Below are 17490 nucleotides of genomic sequence, written 5' to 3' on the forward strand. Positions count from 1 at the left end.
GCCATGATAGGTGAAAAGAGAAAAGACAAGGCTCACACCTTGGATTCTGACTTGGGTAGATGCCGGTGCCGTTTATTGAAAAGCAACACGGGATCATTTGGAAACTGCCTCTAAATTTACATTTTCCCATCATATTAGATTGTTTGCGTCTCACGGATCCTGAAACGAGCTTTGCTGCACACTAGTGAAAACATACAAATTATGAGAGCATGCTCTTCCAAAAAATCAACACAAGTTCACAGCTGATGCAACATTGCTTTTATTGGGGGTTCAGGGGACACATGACAAAATCTCATAAAATGTCAACAAAGTCACATTTTGTGCTTGGCTACTCTTTAAAAAAAAAAACTGTTTATTTATGAACTCACTTAATGAGAACTGTGTGAGATGGCCAATGATCCTCATTTTGAAAACAGGACGACCTGAGCCACCAGGAGGTCTACGTCCAACAGCGCCAGATAGCTGAGTGGAAATTTACAACAGCCAGCTCTGCAGGTAACTCCTAAACATCCAGACGTCTGCCCTTTAGTAGACACAGCTGAACTGACTCCTTCAAGACGGAATTGCATTTTGAACCTCTGTGCTCTCCAGCTGCCCACTTTATTAATCATTACTAAATGCCAACTGAAGGCAAAGGGGCTGGTAAGGAAGAGTGAGGTTTCCTCAATTCTAGCTTCTTATGACTGAAGTATTCTTGACTTAGTTATACGGATAAATGAGGATTAAAATAGCAAATAACCACTGATATTTTCAAAAGCACAAGGACTCTCGAAACAGTCATGTTTAAATGTATAGGTAGGAGCTATTACAAATATTATGCCGCGCATACAGTTGGTTAAGGAAACACGTATCAGGAGTTCTGATTTGTTTAGGTGAACTAAGAATTCCAAATAACTTAAGAAGTATCACTGAAGACATTGTACACATAACTTGGGCCATTAAGTGGTCTTTGCGGCTGGACCACTGACCATCTCTGAATCTAAAGATGTCAGTTCATAGCTAGTTACTTTTCACATTGAGGTAAGAAGTCAGAGGTACAAAGTTGAAGCAATCTACTAGGTACGAAGCTCCCTGACCACCCAGATGAGAACGTCTTCACTGATCAACGCCAAGCTCACCCTTCACTGAGGTGGGGGTGGAGTAGTTCCAAGAGCCTGTGAGGGCGTGGCTCCTGGACCTGACTCTACTCCATGGATTTATCACATCACATCTACAGAAAAGGACACTGTGATAGATGACCTTTAAGCTCTCTCCACCTGCTATTTTTATTCTCAAGCAGTTGTGATTTCATGCTGACCAAAGTGCACAGACACATCAAAGTCTGCCCCCCGCCAAAAAAAAGTCTAAAATGCTGATAAACTCTATTCCCCAATTTTTTCAGTTTCAATTATGAAAATACATTCCCTCACTCTAGCATAATTTAGCCAGAAAACTGAAAAATTTGAGAAGATAAATAAAATAGCAACTCGTTTGCCACAGGCAAACATTAAGGAATATAGAAGTGGTAACACTGTGATATTGGTAGCAATTTGGTGACTGGGTGCTCTGGTTCACGGGCTTTGCAATCCCAGTTCTGAATGTGAACCCTGGATGTGCCAGTGTGGCAAGTTACTTAATTTCACTGAGGCTCAGTTTTCTTATTGTAAAATGGGAATAATACAAACACCCACTTTGCAGGGTTGTTGTGAGGCTTAAGGGAGTTAGTACGTAAAATGCTTATAGTGAGAACGCACTAAATATAGATTGTTCTAGGTTAACAGAAAAATCACAAGTTCTCATAACATCACAAGTCACTCTCACTTGCTTTAACGGAAGAAATGCAACTGTAATTCTAGGCTGCACCTGGGGTGGGAGAGGGAACGCGTGTGTGCGAAGTCTTTACCATATACACACGTACACACCGGCACTGAAAGTCTGGGATGAAGTCAACAAGATACATGCATTCATAATTTCCTAAAATCACCATGTAGATTGCTTCTTCCCTGACTTTGTGCACAATATTGCACCCATCTAAAGGGCTCTATTTTCTCCTTCCTTTCCATTTATCTACATCTTTACCAGCCATTAAGATTCACCTTTTATTTTCCTCCTTTGGGAACTTCCCTCCCTGAACAGACCAGTTTGTCCAGGTGAAGGTGACCTCCTCCGAGCTCCTTGTTTAAATCTTTGGTTTCAGTTTGGTTTTGGTCTTAGCATCTAATGATTTGATCCGTTACTCAGCTGTTCAAAAGTTTACCCACCTCTATCTGACAAGATTAAAACTCTTCCGAGGCAGTGACTGTGTCTCACAGAAGTTTGCTTGATACAAAGAATGCTTGATTGATTGGTGTCAGTGGGATAGCATATTTCTATGCTGCATTCTGAGTTCCCACCCTTACTTTATCCTCCGGATTGCCCCGACAACTTTGTTATTTCAAAAGAACTTTATATTCCTTAGGTCATTCTTAAGATCAAATTGGGTGTGGCTAAAATCCAATCTACCTAGAGCACGAATTTTGTTCCTTAAAACATGAACACATTTGTGCGGTTTTCTATTTTAAAAACTCGTGCGTCAATGAGCATATTCATACTAGAAAAAAATTTTAAATGAAGGTCACACAGCATTTAAATACAAACAGAGGAATACACACGAGGAAGGGAATGTCCTTGGCTCATGAGAAATCTAGACGGCATTATGAAGTGTTTCTGTTTCTTGAAAAGATTGCATCTTGTTCTGAGATCCCATTGGCTGAAACTGCACCGTGTGGGTGTGTCGCTTAGCAGGAGAGGAGCGCAGGAGAGGTGACCACTTTCTTTGTTTCAGCTTCACAGTTGACTTGAGCGTCCATCAGTGCAGCATTCTCTGCAGTCTGTGTCCTTTCACTGGGGAGACATTCCTGAGGAGGGGGGACTATAGGGCCAGCTGAAAGGAACATCAATACAACTAAAAAAATAACAGAACATGTCACAGAGAGTTATCACATTGACTCTTTAATACAGAGATGGAACGACAGTCTGGGGGCCGTGCTACTTCTAACTACAAGTGAAGTGCTGCGTCACCAGAAAGACGGGGCTCTTTCTTGTGGCTCACCTTGTTCAAGAATCAGTCAAGCAGCAGCACTGCCTGAGCGTGTTCGAGAGCACCACGCAAATCACCCTGGGAGAGAAATGCTCCGTAAGAAAAACTTCAGGTTCATCCCACAGGCAACTTACTGAAGTAAGACACATAGGAAAACGGCCAAAGAAGACTGGACATTAAAGACGCACTCAAATAAATCTAAAGACTAAATGCAAAATAAAAGAGGTGCGGATGCGTAAGTGCTTAGCAATGCAGGAGTGAACGAAGTCACTAGCTTGGTTAGGAATCCATATCAATGCCTTGTATTTGTGTTTGTATTTCTAGTGCCCAGCTCAGAGCATGACACGCTGTGCTCACTGAAAGAATGAAAGAAAGAACGAGAAGGGAGGGAAGGAGGGAGGAAGGGAGGGAGGAGGGAGGGAAGGAAGGAAGGAAGGAAGGGGAGACAGAGAAAGATGAAGGAGGGGGAAGGAAGAGAAAGAGAGAGAAGGTAGGTTTCTGAAGTGTAGAAGAGATGGAGAGGCAGAGTGTGCAGAGAGGAAAAGCTTGGATGTGAGCATATTCAAAGGCTGGGAAGCCTGGAAGGGCGGGCTCGCTAAATTCAAGAAGATGTTATACATTCCGAGTGGTTTCAGAAAACGGGCAGGGCGATTTTCAGGAGGTTTTGAACATTTTAAGATTTAATTTGGGAAGTGTGGTATGTTAATGTAACTACTGTAGGCTTTTGAAGGGAGTATTAACATGATTCAAATGCATCAAGTCCAAAGCGGAATCTGAAACTCCAAGACGTCAACCCAATGGAAAAAAACCAAAGGGTGCTGCAAGCAATTAATGAAGGAGAAGGACTAAGGACTGTGGCCTTAAAATAGAAAGGCAGGTGCTGGTCTGGGTCTCTTCTATGTTAATTGTTCAAGGAAATGGGCTTAGATCTCAGATCAAGAATTTCCGTCTCCCACTGTGTAGCTTTTTTTCATTCCTCGGTTGTCCCTCTTTTCTGTCACTGCCCTTCCTGAAAATGAACTTCAGCCTTTACTATTTTAGCATCAAGGCAAAATATGTTAGTAAATACGGCATCTGGAGGTGGAATCAAATATAACTCTAAAGGGCAGCTGTTGGTACAAACAGACTCCGGATTCGAGGGTCCTGAAGGTGTTCTTATCCTCTGTACTCTAAAATAGCTTCAAAAATTCTTCTCTGTAAAAGAATTTAGAGACCAGCTAATCTAACCCACTCATTTTACAGATAAGGATATTTGGGAAAAGCTGTGTTAATGTTTCTTTTGTTCTACAAAAGTTGTTATGAATGAAATATACTTGGCAGGTGGATTTTAAATTAACTAAAGCTTTTTATTGTCAGCCTCTTCATTATGTTAGCACAGTGAAGATGCATAATGAGTTTAGGCACATCAGAAGAGATCTACTGCCACGTATCCTTTTTTCGGCACTAAACACTTTCGATACATTGAAAATGCTGGTTCTCTTTCTAGATGGCAGGTATTAGATCCTTATATATTTCCTAAAACTTACACAATAACCTCGTGTTAAATAGTGTTAACAGGTATTTTTCTGTTCTGATCAAGCATGCGATCACTGATCCTGGATGAGTAACTAAATATAAATCTTACAGATTTTACAATTTACTTTTTGTGAACATAGAATGGGAGGGTGGGGTGCTAAGCTTTTGATACATGTGCATGATACTCATTTGTGAATCAACTAAAATGCTATTACAGTAAGGAAGGATGTTTCACACAATTTTTGTGTGACTCCTTTGGGGAGCTAACAACGCAAAGTCCTTGTACGCATGAGCGGATGAAAAGCAAACCAATGTATTGCTTTGGTGTTGCACAGATACCGCCCATGCAAAATATCTCTTTTAGATATGGGCCCCATTATCAAAATGAATTTTGAGGAATAAATAGTTAAATGGACAAACCACCATATTCTGGGTGTCCATTATGAGTCAAAAGTTTTAACAATTCAACTTTCTCTGGGGCCGCTCCTTAATTGGAACCAGTGATATCTTGTATCATCTCAGCATGAACCTCCCTTGGAATCCTTTTTGTCTCCTGAACATATAAGCATAAATTGGGACCCTTGCGCTGCTTTGCTCAGGGTCTCTCTGTGATCTGATGGAAACGATTCTTCAAATTTGCATCAAGAGCATCCCCACCTACTGAGTGCGTAGCAAGTGCCAAGTGCCAGGCTGACCAATGAATTCACTGTTTGCTCTGCCTGGATTCTTCCTTAACAGCTAGATCTTCGGGGGTCAACTCCTTGGTGTGGCAGGGTCTCCAGTCCGGGAGACACCATATGGAGACACCAAAAGGGAAGGTGATACTAATGCACGAATGACCTGAGGCAGAGTTTCAGTTATTCATCACATGCCATGCAAAGTGGAGGAAAATGGAAAAGAGTTGTTTGTTATTGTTATGATTTTGATTGCTTTGATTAAATTAAAACTATTATCTCTGCCTAAGGCCATTTCCCTGGCATTTTATCTCATTATTCTAATAAAGGAAATGGATTTCTTATGAATAAGATTTACTGTTCTAATAGTCACCATTACTTCAAGTCGTCCAAAGTCAAGACGAAGACTAAACTGGCAAAGGGCAGCAAATATTTTATAAATAATGCAAGTATCCACAACGGCAACCCTTTGAGTGATCGTTAATTTCCTACATCTAGGTCAGACACATTCGTTCTTGCCTGAGAACAGAGTTCTTTTCTTTTTATATTAATTAACGAGGAATTAAAAAAAAATAAAAGCTGACTTTAAAAACATTCTGCTCAGGAGCCATTTCAAAGGATGAGAAAAGCCCAAGGGGGGAGAAAAAAATCTCAAGTAGGCAATATGTAAAGCAACACGCAACTATATGCACATTAGTATAATTACACATTGCAAATTATATCGGATGTATCTAATATCTAATTTTTTGAAAGCTGATTCCACTTGAGATTTCAATAACAGCATCAACATTTTGCAGGTGGCTCCTTCTGTATAGTATCCAAAGGGAATTATTCCCCTAATGTGCTTACCACCCTCATGTGGAAGCTGAAGCTCTTCCTTAAAGGACCAATGAACAATGAACACTGGGACTATTACCTTGATAGATAAAGCAAGGGGGGAGGGTTCCACCAAACAGAATATTCAGCATGGCTAGTCATTCTGTCCCTTCTGTGCCTACGATCCTTATTTGCTTCAAGCAATAAGAAACAAACAAGAGCCTCGTTAGAAGATGTAGAGGAGGCTACATACAAATTCTGAGGCAACAATATGAAAAGTTAAGGGGTTGACGATGTTTTCGATCAACTGATAAAAGAGAAATGTGCAACAGAATGGCAGATTATACCTTTGATTGAAAACAGAGAGCCCCCACATTATATTCTGCTCTTAAAAAAACATATGATTAATTTGTCCTCAAGAGGACACGAGATCAAAGCTCCGATTTGAGGGAGAGGCTTTTGTCATCATCTTTCTGTATCACTCAATCCATCATCAAATAACCAAATATGTATTTGTGATTTTGGAGAATGGAGCATATTATTCAAGTTGATTGGATCCATTTTCTTGATTCCTCCTTAAAGATCTTTCTGCTAATTAGTCAGGGTTACTATTGAATTATTTAATTATCTGCACTTTTGTGCAATGAAATATGTTGTCATATCACGCACTTTATCACGCTGTTGCTGTTCGCACTTAATGATGCCTCTATAGTTAGCAGTTTCCTTTGTTCTGCTCAGTAAGTGGTTTTAGAAAGGGGGTGGGCGGGGAAGGAGGAGCCTTGGGGTTTGTAAAATAAAATCATACATTCCTGGTGCACATGCAAAACTTTATGCATTTACATGAATTTCTTTTCTGAAATCAAGTTGCAATTCCATTTGGAATAAGCTAAGAGGCACATGTCAGTGACTTCGAATGCAGCCAGAACGGTATTACTGAGCCTTAAACATCCCTCCGGTGCACTTCCACTGCAGTGCAATGGTAAAACCACGATTTAATTTTTTTTTTTAATCAGCAAGGAATGTCTTTAACAAAGAAGAGGTAAATTATGATAATTACTCTGAATGGTCGGATCCTTGAGCATTACTAATTAGCATTTATTGCCTGGATTATAGAACAATACATGTGAAAACGAACTGTGATTGCTCTTTTACGTCGAAGAACTGAAAAAGGCAATGGAGCAAAAGGCAGTACCATCAGTAAGTAGTTGAGTCAGTAGTTTCAGGTCTCCTTGAGTGTGCAGAATTCCTTGCTTTTGAAACACACAAACCTGGTCCTTGATATTTATGGCCCACTCATTTTTTTGCCTGAGGCACAGATTTACATATGATATCATAGTCATGGAGACTAATGAGAGGAGAAACATTTTGGCTATGACGTCATATGGGGACAATTATATCTCCTGTGAAAGTTTAACAATAAAGAGCGTAAAACTAGATGTTTCATGAAAGTATGAATTTGTATGCAAAAATTTTGACTTTAAAAGGAAACAAAGAACTCAGCTCTAGGTGGATAAAAATTTACGTTCACCTCCCCACTTTTTCTTAGGAGGACTAGAGTTGAAAATAATTGAGAAAAGGCAGTTGGTCTCTGGTTTAAGAGCCTTTTCTCATTAGGAATGTGTAATAAAGTAGACTCTGAAATTAGAAATAGATGAGATATTAATCAACAAACCAACATCACTCAGGTAAGTAAATGCCACTCATGTAATTTGGCAACTAGAATTCCTACATAACCCGGTAGGTAGGAGAGAAAGAGGAAGAATTAACCATTCATCATTCATTCTCACTGCACTCACGTTTTCCTCCACACCCCATTATAGCGAAGGAAGAGAAAAAAAAACATTGTAAAATATAAAGCCAGTACTAAATACAGTCCCTCCTCTTCCCAGTACCCTGATCCTTTTTTAGTTTGAAAGAATAAGTTTGACTAAATCTGTTTGTGAGGAGATTAAACAGGCTGGTGATAAAAATTAATTCTGCTGAATGAGCAAATGCATTTGGATTGCAGAGATGCAAATAAGATAATACTTCTCTTTTCCTTTGACATACCAGGCGGATTAGTTTAGAATGTTAAATTTGATTTTATTAGAATATATTAGCAGTGTTTTAATTAATACCAATCAAACATTTTCTTTCCCTGGGGCTTGATGTGTTCCTAACGCTTTCTAAATCATCTGTCTTTTATCCATCCAAAAGAAAAAAAAAAAAAATCCTCACCAAATCACCAAAGCCTTTTGTTACATTCTTTATAATTTTACTGTATTCGACAGAAAACCCTGAGCTGTTTACCTAAAGGTGTCTTGCCCATAAAATTAGTTCCCAGGTGTTGGATTTAAAATGAGTACTGTTCACTTGTACAGTTGATATTTTTTTTCCGAAGGTGGAATGAGAGACACAAAAAATAAACATCTTCTGTGTTTTTCTTTTGGGGAAAAATGTTGCAAAAGGAGTTTTGGCTGGTTCGTCTCACTTGGCTTTATTCTCACTAGAGCTTCCTCGAGCTGTTAAATTTCCAACTGCATTGGTCTTGAGCTGGCATTTCTTTGGAAACAGAGGCAAAAAAGGAATTAAAAAAAAAAAAAAGGTGGTGGGGTGGGGGGGGAGAATCAGTTAAGAATCCGGTGAGCCGGTGCGCTCTGGGAGCTGAATTGTAACTGTGGGTACCATGGAGGTGCTGCACTGCAGCTCACTCATTATCCTTCCCTTTTCTCTCAAGCTTCCTGTCCGTCTGTGTCCAAAAGCTCCAGTTCACTTCTTTCTCTTTTCTTCCCGCAACGCACTGCCCCCCTCCATTCCCCGCCTTATTTTTTTTTTTTTTTATCTGCCAAGCTGGATTTGCACTTTTAAAGATCAGTATCAATAATGCCCTGCTTGTTTCGGTGGCACTCTCCCTTTAAAAGACAGCCCCCTCTAATTGATGCGTCTGGGCTAGTCTAGACTGGTAGTGATTGAACCAACCACCAATTATGTTATTCATTTCACTGAACTTCACTGATGGGCTCGGTGAGGAAGAAGGGGTGTTGAGAAACCTGCCCTTAACGCTGAAGCAGTCCCCTGCTGAAATATAAAATCTTGTGTGTCGTTATGCACTCCTAAATGCCTGTGTGATCAGTCGTACGATAGCGACCTCAGGACACGAGCAATCCACTTGAAAACATGTGAAAAACCGAAAGAGTGCCTTGGAGTAGAAACTGTATCACTTGTCTTAAATTACTATGCTGTTATTTAAAATCACAGAAGAATTACGTCCAGCATGCTTTCATTGGTCCTTGCTTACATTTTCATAGGATAAAATGCAGATATATTTTGACTTTGAAAAAATACCAAATGTTTGGCAAATATTTCCTATGAATTAAGTGGTAATCTGCAGCCATAAGTTAAATAGACGCCTTTCCATGATTTCCAAATGCCTATGCACACACGTCAGCTAAGATGGGGGAAAATCATTAATCCATTGAATAGAAACCAAAAGATAACTTGAAAAATCAAATAACTCTTTTCTCCAAAGCCTAGTCAGACTATCAAAGGCTGGAAAGTAATATTTAAATATTACAACTACACAGGAGGTTTCAACAAAAGGCACAAAGCAATTGTACGATTCGTTTTCTCAATTCAGTGTTCTGATACAAAATGGTTTCTTGACTACGATTTGGAGTCAATGACTAAAATTGCAATAAACACTTATTTTCAAAAAAAAAAAAGCAGGAAAAGAACAGTTTCCTTAACCTTCAACTACACGTATAAAACGGGGTTATAACCAGCTTAAAGTTTTTAAAAGAAGGAAGCATTTGAAGTCAGGGTTGACTGAGGTATTTTCCAAAAAGAGAAGACAAATGTTGGCCCAAGAACACTAAAATGGTTTAAATGAAATTGTATATTGGAATTTTTCACAACAAAGGAAAGGTAAGTTACTGTTTCTCTAACTATGAGAGAGATCTAAATCGCTGAGATTATTCTGTTATGAAAGTTACATTTTTCAGAAAACTGCAAAGTAGGTAATGCCAACAATTAATTATCTTCAGAGAAGGTCATTTTAAATGTACAGTTTGGTGTTATAAAAATAACTTTGTCGGATTGAATTTAAATCCTGATAAATTTGTGTCCCATTTTTAAATGAAGAATAATAGGCATTGATAACTTTTAAAGGATACAGTAATTGTGTGTGTGCTGCTTCCTTTTATATGCTTAAAAAGATTTCCTTTTCTTTCTTTCCTTTTGTATGTTTAGAAAATGTATTTCCAATCTCTATTATTTTTAAACTCATTGTGTGTAACATTTTAAAATAGATGCCAAGCAGGGAGGCTATATCTCTCCTTTCATTTTATTTTTTTAAATCTCACAAAGTAATACAAATTTAATCTTTGTTAACACCGCAAAGTCCGTCCTTCTTGTAAGTCTTGGATTTTTAGCCTAGGGATATTTTAGCTCAAACTCCTGGTTCACCCCTGTTTGCGCCTGTGTGTTCACTGTCTAGCCATATATGATATATACATGTATGGGCACTGAATATATACTGTACCCCCATGCCCATTTTAAGTGGGCACAATTTTAAGATTAACTGTTGAGTTTAAAAGTTGGAGGCATGGGGCATGCTGGGACTTCAGCTGGCATGTTTGGAGGTCAAGCACCAGGTACCGAGCTGTTCTTGTTACGCCCAGAGAGTACTGCATGTTGCTCTCAAGGAATAGACCAGAATAGACCATGGTAGACAAGTTCCACCAGCCTCAGGCATCAATAACATACAAGCAAACACACAGCAGCCAACACGCGATTATAACAGAATATATACCTGCTTAAAACAGAAATCCAAGAGCTGCCACATTCTGGTCACCTGATCCCACCTAACAATGAAAACCTCAGAGGTGCACTCAAGCACTTCAGACAAACTTTCTTTTCTTTTGTTTTTGCTTTAAAGGAAAAAAGTTCCACCAAATTTCCAGGATGCAAAGGCACGGCTCGCAGCTCCCAAGAGCCTAACCCGTGGATTTAAACGGTAAACATCACAAGTTAGGGTCTCAGGGATTGAGAGGAGCGCACTGAACGGTTCTTTCTTGAGACAAAACAAAGCAAAACAAGAATGACAAGCAATTTCTGTTCGAGGTTCACGACTGAAAGGCAACAAACAGGTGGCAGGGTATTCCCTCACTCTCTGAGCTTCCCTAGCTCACAAAATTTGGATTCCGCTTAAATGTCGTAGAGACACACACACGTCTGCAGTATCTGTGGGCACATATACATACCTGAACATACAGTCGCCAGTCTATCAGAGAAAACTCTTGAAAGCTTTGGGCAAAAGAGTTTACTAAAATGGAAAATAATATGAAGAGACCCAGAAATGCCCATGGTATTAAGACCATGGTCTACAAGAAGGACTGAAAGTCTCTTCAAAGCTTTAATTTACTACTAGCACCAATGACGGTAAAGAAAACCCGAGGCATCTCTCTCCCCCCTGGGCGAGCATGCCGCATGCAGAACCATCCAAATCAGGGTGTTTTTTTGTTTTTGGTTTTTGTTTTTGTTTTTGTTTTTTGTTTTTTTTTAAGGAGGAGAAGACCGAGGAGGAGGATTTGGAGGCTAGAAAGTATAAAGACGAATAGCGTTTTAAACTCACCCACTGGAAGTGGAGCAGGGCTGCAGCCTCCGGGAGCACCGTTCCCAGCAAGGGGGGTGGGGGGGGGGGGAGATGGGAGCTCGCAGTGCGCTCCGCCCGGGCGAGGTGTTTCAATAGAGGACCCAGAACTGGGCGGGGAGGGGGAGGCGGGGGCAGGAAGCGATACACCAAACCTAGAGACTGTAACTCTGTAGTTTATGCTTTGACGAGGGGTGGGGGGAGGCAGTTCGGTGGGAGTGGAGGGAAAGACTGGGATTGATCAAATTCGGAGAATATTCTGTTAAATTTTTCTTTTAAATGCTTTTGTAAGAATGAGAACCCTCCCCAGGATTGCTTTTCCGAATCCCTTCCTTCTTCCTTTCGCGTGCACTTTGCCAGTCCTGCGAACGGGGCCTCCTCTGCATCAGCTGCTTGGCTGAAGCCAAGGCCAAGTCACCCCGAGCCAGCACCAGGCTGTCACTCGGTCCAGGCGAGTGGGAAGGGGTGGGTGCGAGCTGGGGAGGCGCATCTCCCCCGCCCCACTCCTGCCGCGGATCCTTTGAAGCCTTCTGCCAATATTTCGGAGGCATCCGAAGCTTAATTCCCCTCCATCTTCGCAGACAGCCACTGGTTCTGTACCTGATGGACCGTCGCTTTCCCCGTCTGCCGGGACGCCCAGCTCCCTGCGCAAAGACCGCTCCTGCGCCGCCTCCAAAAACGAGACGAAAGGGAGGGGAGGTGGGTGGGAAGATGACTCTCTTAAAATTTTTTTCTTCCCCTTTTTCTTTCTTTCTTTCTTTTCTTTTCTTTTTTCTTCTTCTTTTATTCCAGCCTAAGCAAGGTAGATGGCTGTCTAGTCAAAGAGAACGACATAGCAGCCCCTGCAAGGAAGGCACTGGAGGGGGCCTCGGGCACTTAGGAAAAATGCTAAATATTTTGTATATATTTCCATATGCAAGTAAAAACCACCGTTAAAGCTCCAGGATCTACCCCCTTTCTTCCCCCCTTCCAAAATAGAATCAGACCAGCAAGACAGCTAAATCATATCTCTTTTCCCTCTGCACAGGGTTATTTGGCATCCCCACCCTCCCCACCCCCATCTTAAAGACAACTTTTTTTTTTCCTCACCTCTGTAGGTTCTTCTCAGGCACAGTCCTCCGTTCAGCTCAGGGTCTCTCCTCTTCCTCTCCCTTCCCTTTCCCTTTTCCTCCCAGAAAAGCTAGTCCGTCATCATCCTACCTAGCCTCGCGCTCTCTCGCTCAACCTCTCTCCCTTTTCCTTTTACTATTAAAAAAAAATAATAATAATGGCCCTTTCGACATAGCAGCATGAAGTGGCTGCCTTTGAGAAAGCACATTTAATCTTTACTGGCTCCCCTAGGCTTCAGTGAAGAAGGAGAAGGCAAGAAAAAAAAGGGAGAGAGAGAAAAAAAGATTGTAAGGGAGGCTGCTGACGGACAGCAAGCATCAGGCACAAATCAGCGACAAGTTGAATTTTCCTAGACCACACTGCCCCCTTTCTTCTCGGCTCTCTCCCTAGGCTCCTGGAAAGCCCGAGTGTCTGGTTACAGGAGGCAATGGGTCTCCTTTTGCCAACCATGGTGCAGATTCCTCGCATGCCTGCTTAAATCTCTGGCAGAAAAGGGAATCAATATCCCCCTGTAATCACCTTTAGCTCCTCTATGGCTTCTGAGAACCCACTTCGCTCTCCTCGCCGCTCCCCCGCCCTGCCAGGCTCCTCAGTACGACGAAGCTTGCAGTCCTGTCATTTCTTCCTTCCTTCCATATCTTGGAGACAAGCCTCTCTTCTAACATCCTCTCGCTCGCTCCCTCTCTCCCTTGTCGTGTGTCTCATCCCTGACTCCCAGCACCGGATGCACCAAGGCTTCTCCCTGACTACTAATGAGACCAAAAATACACCAGCAGGTCAGGGGGAAGGCCAGACATTGTATTATACAAATACAAAAAATCCTCAGCCTGCTAGACCCAGAGATCAGGTATCACATTTTCTAAAAGGGGGGAAAAAAAGGGGGGGATGGGGGAAGAAGTGAGGAGGAGAGACCACAGCGCAGTTCTCTGCCTAATTGTTCCGCATCCCGTGGGCATTTAAAACATGCATGCATGTACGAGTGCAGGTGATGTATCTGGCGAATCTTGGTGGATTTTCTTTATGGACAGAAAGTCAACAAAGCCTAAATACTTCTTTGAAATTGACATGTAGAGGGACAAAACAGCGGTGATTCAAATCCATATTTAAAATACGCAGACGTTCTATTGAGGCGTGTGATGACTGCAATGCTAAAAATCTCTTTCTTTTCAATGGCTGTGTTGTGCGCGTTGACTCTGTTTGCCATGTGTACTCATTTGCCACTTATGTTCCCTTGGATTTGAGATGAACTTATCAGTCACCGCAGCTCATCCTGACGCTTCGCTTCTGCTGCAGACATTTTCCTTATTCCTGAAGACTTCTTGAATGTCCATCAGATCCACACACACTTCAGTGATCAGCCAGAAGTCCCTCAATAATGATAACTCATCATTCAAATGATAAAAAAAAAAAACTGGCAAAAAAAATATGAAAGACATCTTGAACTGACTAAGGGAGCATCTCCCATCGTTGGCACGCATTTTAAAAGCTCGGCTTCCCAATGATCCTGTAAAGCACATATCTCTTGAAAACTGGGGTCTCTACCTATCCGTACACACAGTGGGTATACTGTCATCTTAATCTCATTCTTGTGGCTAGGATCATGCAGACAACAGGCAGTGCTGTGTTCAGTAGGATGTCGGGTTCTGTAAATAGCGAGGAAGGGAGGAGGGGAGCTAAGGATGCAGGTTACTTCCAAGTGGCTGTTTTTAAAAGGTAGCTTCTTTGTGCTCAACTCAGATATTGGGCTTTGTCTCTGATTGTGAGACCTGCAGGAGCACGGCTGGGTGCTGAGGAAAAGGAGAGGAAAAAGCACACAGGAGGAGGAGACACAGAGAGAGGAAGAAGGGACGGGGAGGAGAAGAGAAGAGAGGAAAGCAGAACAAATCGAGGCAAAAAGAGAAAGACTTGCCATCGAGAGTGTTGGATTTCCTTTAATACTTTGTTTTTCTTTTTGTCATTATTGGGAAGGAGAAAGAGATGGCTGGCAGGGGCTGGAGACTGGGTTAGAATCTTTTTTGGATTTGGCTAATAGGGTGTTTGCACTAGAATGATGGAGAAAAAGAAACATGCCAGAATAATCATAAAGGGTGGAGCTGTCAAAAAAAAAAAAAAATCCTTGACTCACTGGGTGCCTCCCTGTACCACCAAAATGAATCATTCCTAGTGAGAAGTATCGATTGTCTTCGTGTGCTCGTATATGAAGTCCATACTGCGGGAATCCTGTCTCTGCGCTCGTCTTCAGAAAGGAAAGGTAGACAGAGAATGGAATTTCCCGAGATTCTCCTAAACATCTAGATACTCGCAACAATAGTCCAGCATGATTTTCACACACGGAGCTCATTTGTCCCTGTCTGTATCCACTCTGCTTACCAAGACATACAAATACGGAACTTATAGAAGTTTTGCTATGAACACATCATTTTCTCTGTACAACTCAGCGATGTCTTTGGAGGATACTTATTTCAAGCAGTTAACACCTGACCCCAATTTCTGTGGGTAATTAGTGAGCTAGATAACCACACAAAGAGGGTAATTATTTAGTACCCAAGGGTACGCTAGAAGTGGGTAGTGGTTTTGTTAACAAAAGCACATCTCTAATTATTGTATGTATGATGGGTGTTTTAAAAATACCAGTTACTATATCAAGTGAACCATGATAAATAAGTGAACTACTTTGTCGTCCTTGGCATATACACAGAGATGTATATTCCATTCTGGTTAATAATATTTACCTCTCCTGCATGGAGTGTTGTGAAGATTAATCACTTAACATCTGTAAGACTCGCAGAGATGAAATGTGCCAGAGAACTTCTAAATGCAGTATTATTATTGTTACTGCCATGCTGACTAATATCCCAGGATGGGGGAAGCTGAGGGAACAGATTTCAACTGGACCGAAAATGTGCTGAGATCACAAAGGTGATGAGTGTGGCCATGGGGAACGGTCTCCTACCTGACCGAGTCTAACACAGGAAAGAATGGGAGATGCTGTTTCATTGACAGCCGGCTCGGGATGGATCAGAGGAGCCAGTGGGAGAGGGAGGAGCAGAAGGCAGGAGTCAGAGATGGGCCGGGAAGGAAGCTGCATCAGCCGGACCACACCCTCGCTCCATAGTCTGTCTACCCTTCCCTTTGATGAGCAGCAGATATGCACAAAAATCCCCAACGACCACATCCGCACCAATCCTGGGACAGACTGGTCATGACAACAATCAATCAGTCAGTTATGCAGGATTTATTCTGGAGAAGAACCATCAGTCCCAATTATTTTCACAAATGCAGATACATTTCAAAATATCAGGATGCTGAGAACAGGCACACCGCGATCCACTTCAGCTACTGCTCACCCCGGTTACAAGCGCCAGTGAGGGAGGACTTCCAAATTCAATGCTTCTCCGAATCACCCCCAGGATGGGAAGGGGATATTATTACATTTTGCTGAGAAAGAAAGAAAGGAAAAAAGAGAGGAAAGAAAAGGAAAAAGAAAAAAGAAAAACTCATGCTTTGGGGGATCCTAATTCTGGAGAGCGATCAAGCCTTGAAACAAACAACAACAAGAACTTACTGCTCCTTCCTCTGTAAACATCCAGCTCCTTGAGCCCAGTGTCTGGGGTTTGGCTGAGGCAGGACAGACCAGAGGCATCTGGGATTCAAAACGTCAAGTAGGCTCACCACATTTTTTCTTTCAAAGCAAGGTTGTCTTGGGGATTAACTCCAGGAGTCTGGGAGGTGTGAAGCATGTGGGAAGGGTGACCAGAAATATGCAAAGACATTGTATTCAGCCCAGTTTACAGTCTCTAAGGAAGAGGAGAGGGAAAGGGCCCCATTAGTCGGCCAGCAGGTACCACTGCTGAAACCCCTGCTGGAGGACGGCCTCCGGGACACGTGCTGATGCTGCGATTGGAGGCCCGTGGTGAGATGAACGCGTTGTAACCGTTTGGGAGCAGAGGGAAGATTTCTCCAAAAGCCACCCAAGCCAGGCTTCTGCCGTGAAGCCCAGTGTTGTCTCTGAGCTCAGAGCTACAAAGGCTGCCTGGCATTCTCCAACCGCCCCGCTCCTTTCAAACCCACAGGCTGTGCCAGACAGGGCCCTCCGCACCCCCGCTCTCCGCCACTGCAGCAAATTCTGTAGCCTGCTCCACACGCCGAGCCGAGCTGTAGGGAGCCAGGCTTCTGCCTTCATTGTCCTACCTGGCTCTCCCCTCGGCCACTGCCCTGGCTCTTGGTTCCTGGCACGGTCTCAAAGGCCCAGTCAATCACTTTCCCTCCCCCATCATCAAGTTCTCCCCTCCCCAAATTCTTATGTCTCAAATCTTTTTATGTCTTATGGTTTCCTTCACCTCTGGCCACCACCATCTCCTTTCTGTGGTCTCTCTCTCTTTTTTTAATCCCATATCAAAATATAATCCTATCTCATGTCACGGACTGAAAACTCGAATCAAAAGTCAGTGCTGGCATCTCCCCCCAGCCTGGTCCTCTCCCATCCACATGAACGCACCCAGCAATCCAGTTCACCTCAGGCCACCTGAAAAGAGCTGAAGCCAGTAGAGAACAGGGGAACAAGGAGTGTGTGTCAGGAAACGGCCTGATATAAATGGGTGGAAGGAAGAACAGAGGAAAAGAGTCTGTTGTATTTGTGATATTTAGGATAAAAGCAACAGAAGCTAATTATTGTAAGGACTTACAGG

The 17490-nt window shown here is 42.3% G+C and overlaps 1 long non-coding RNA gene across 2 annotated transcripts; it reads right to left on the reverse strand.

Moving 5' to 3' along the window:
* Positions 1–235: 235 nt before the first annotated feature.
* LOC135318418 (uncharacterized) lies at positions 236–17084 on the reverse strand. 2 transcript variants are annotated; one of them, XR_004133871.2, is made up of 3 exons: positions 12782–17084; positions 11675–12485; positions 236–3136 (listed from the first exon to the last, which is right to left on the reverse strand). It is a non-coding gene; the product is annotated as an uncharacterized LOC135318418 (long non-coding RNA). The 2 variants fall into 2 exon arrangements; XR_004133869.2 differs by lacking the exon at positions 12782–17084 and having other exon boundaries at positions 11675–12752.
* Between the last annotated feature and the right edge of the window lie 406 nt (positions 17085–17490).

This window comes from Camelus dromedarius, chromosome 34 (genome assembly GCF_036321535.1).
Source record: "Camelus dromedarius isolate mCamDro1 chromosome 34, mCamDro1.pat, whole genome shotgun sequence".
Taxonomy (NCBI): domain Eukaryota; kingdom Metazoa; phylum Chordata; class Mammalia; order Artiodactyla; family Camelidae; genus Camelus; species Camelus dromedarius.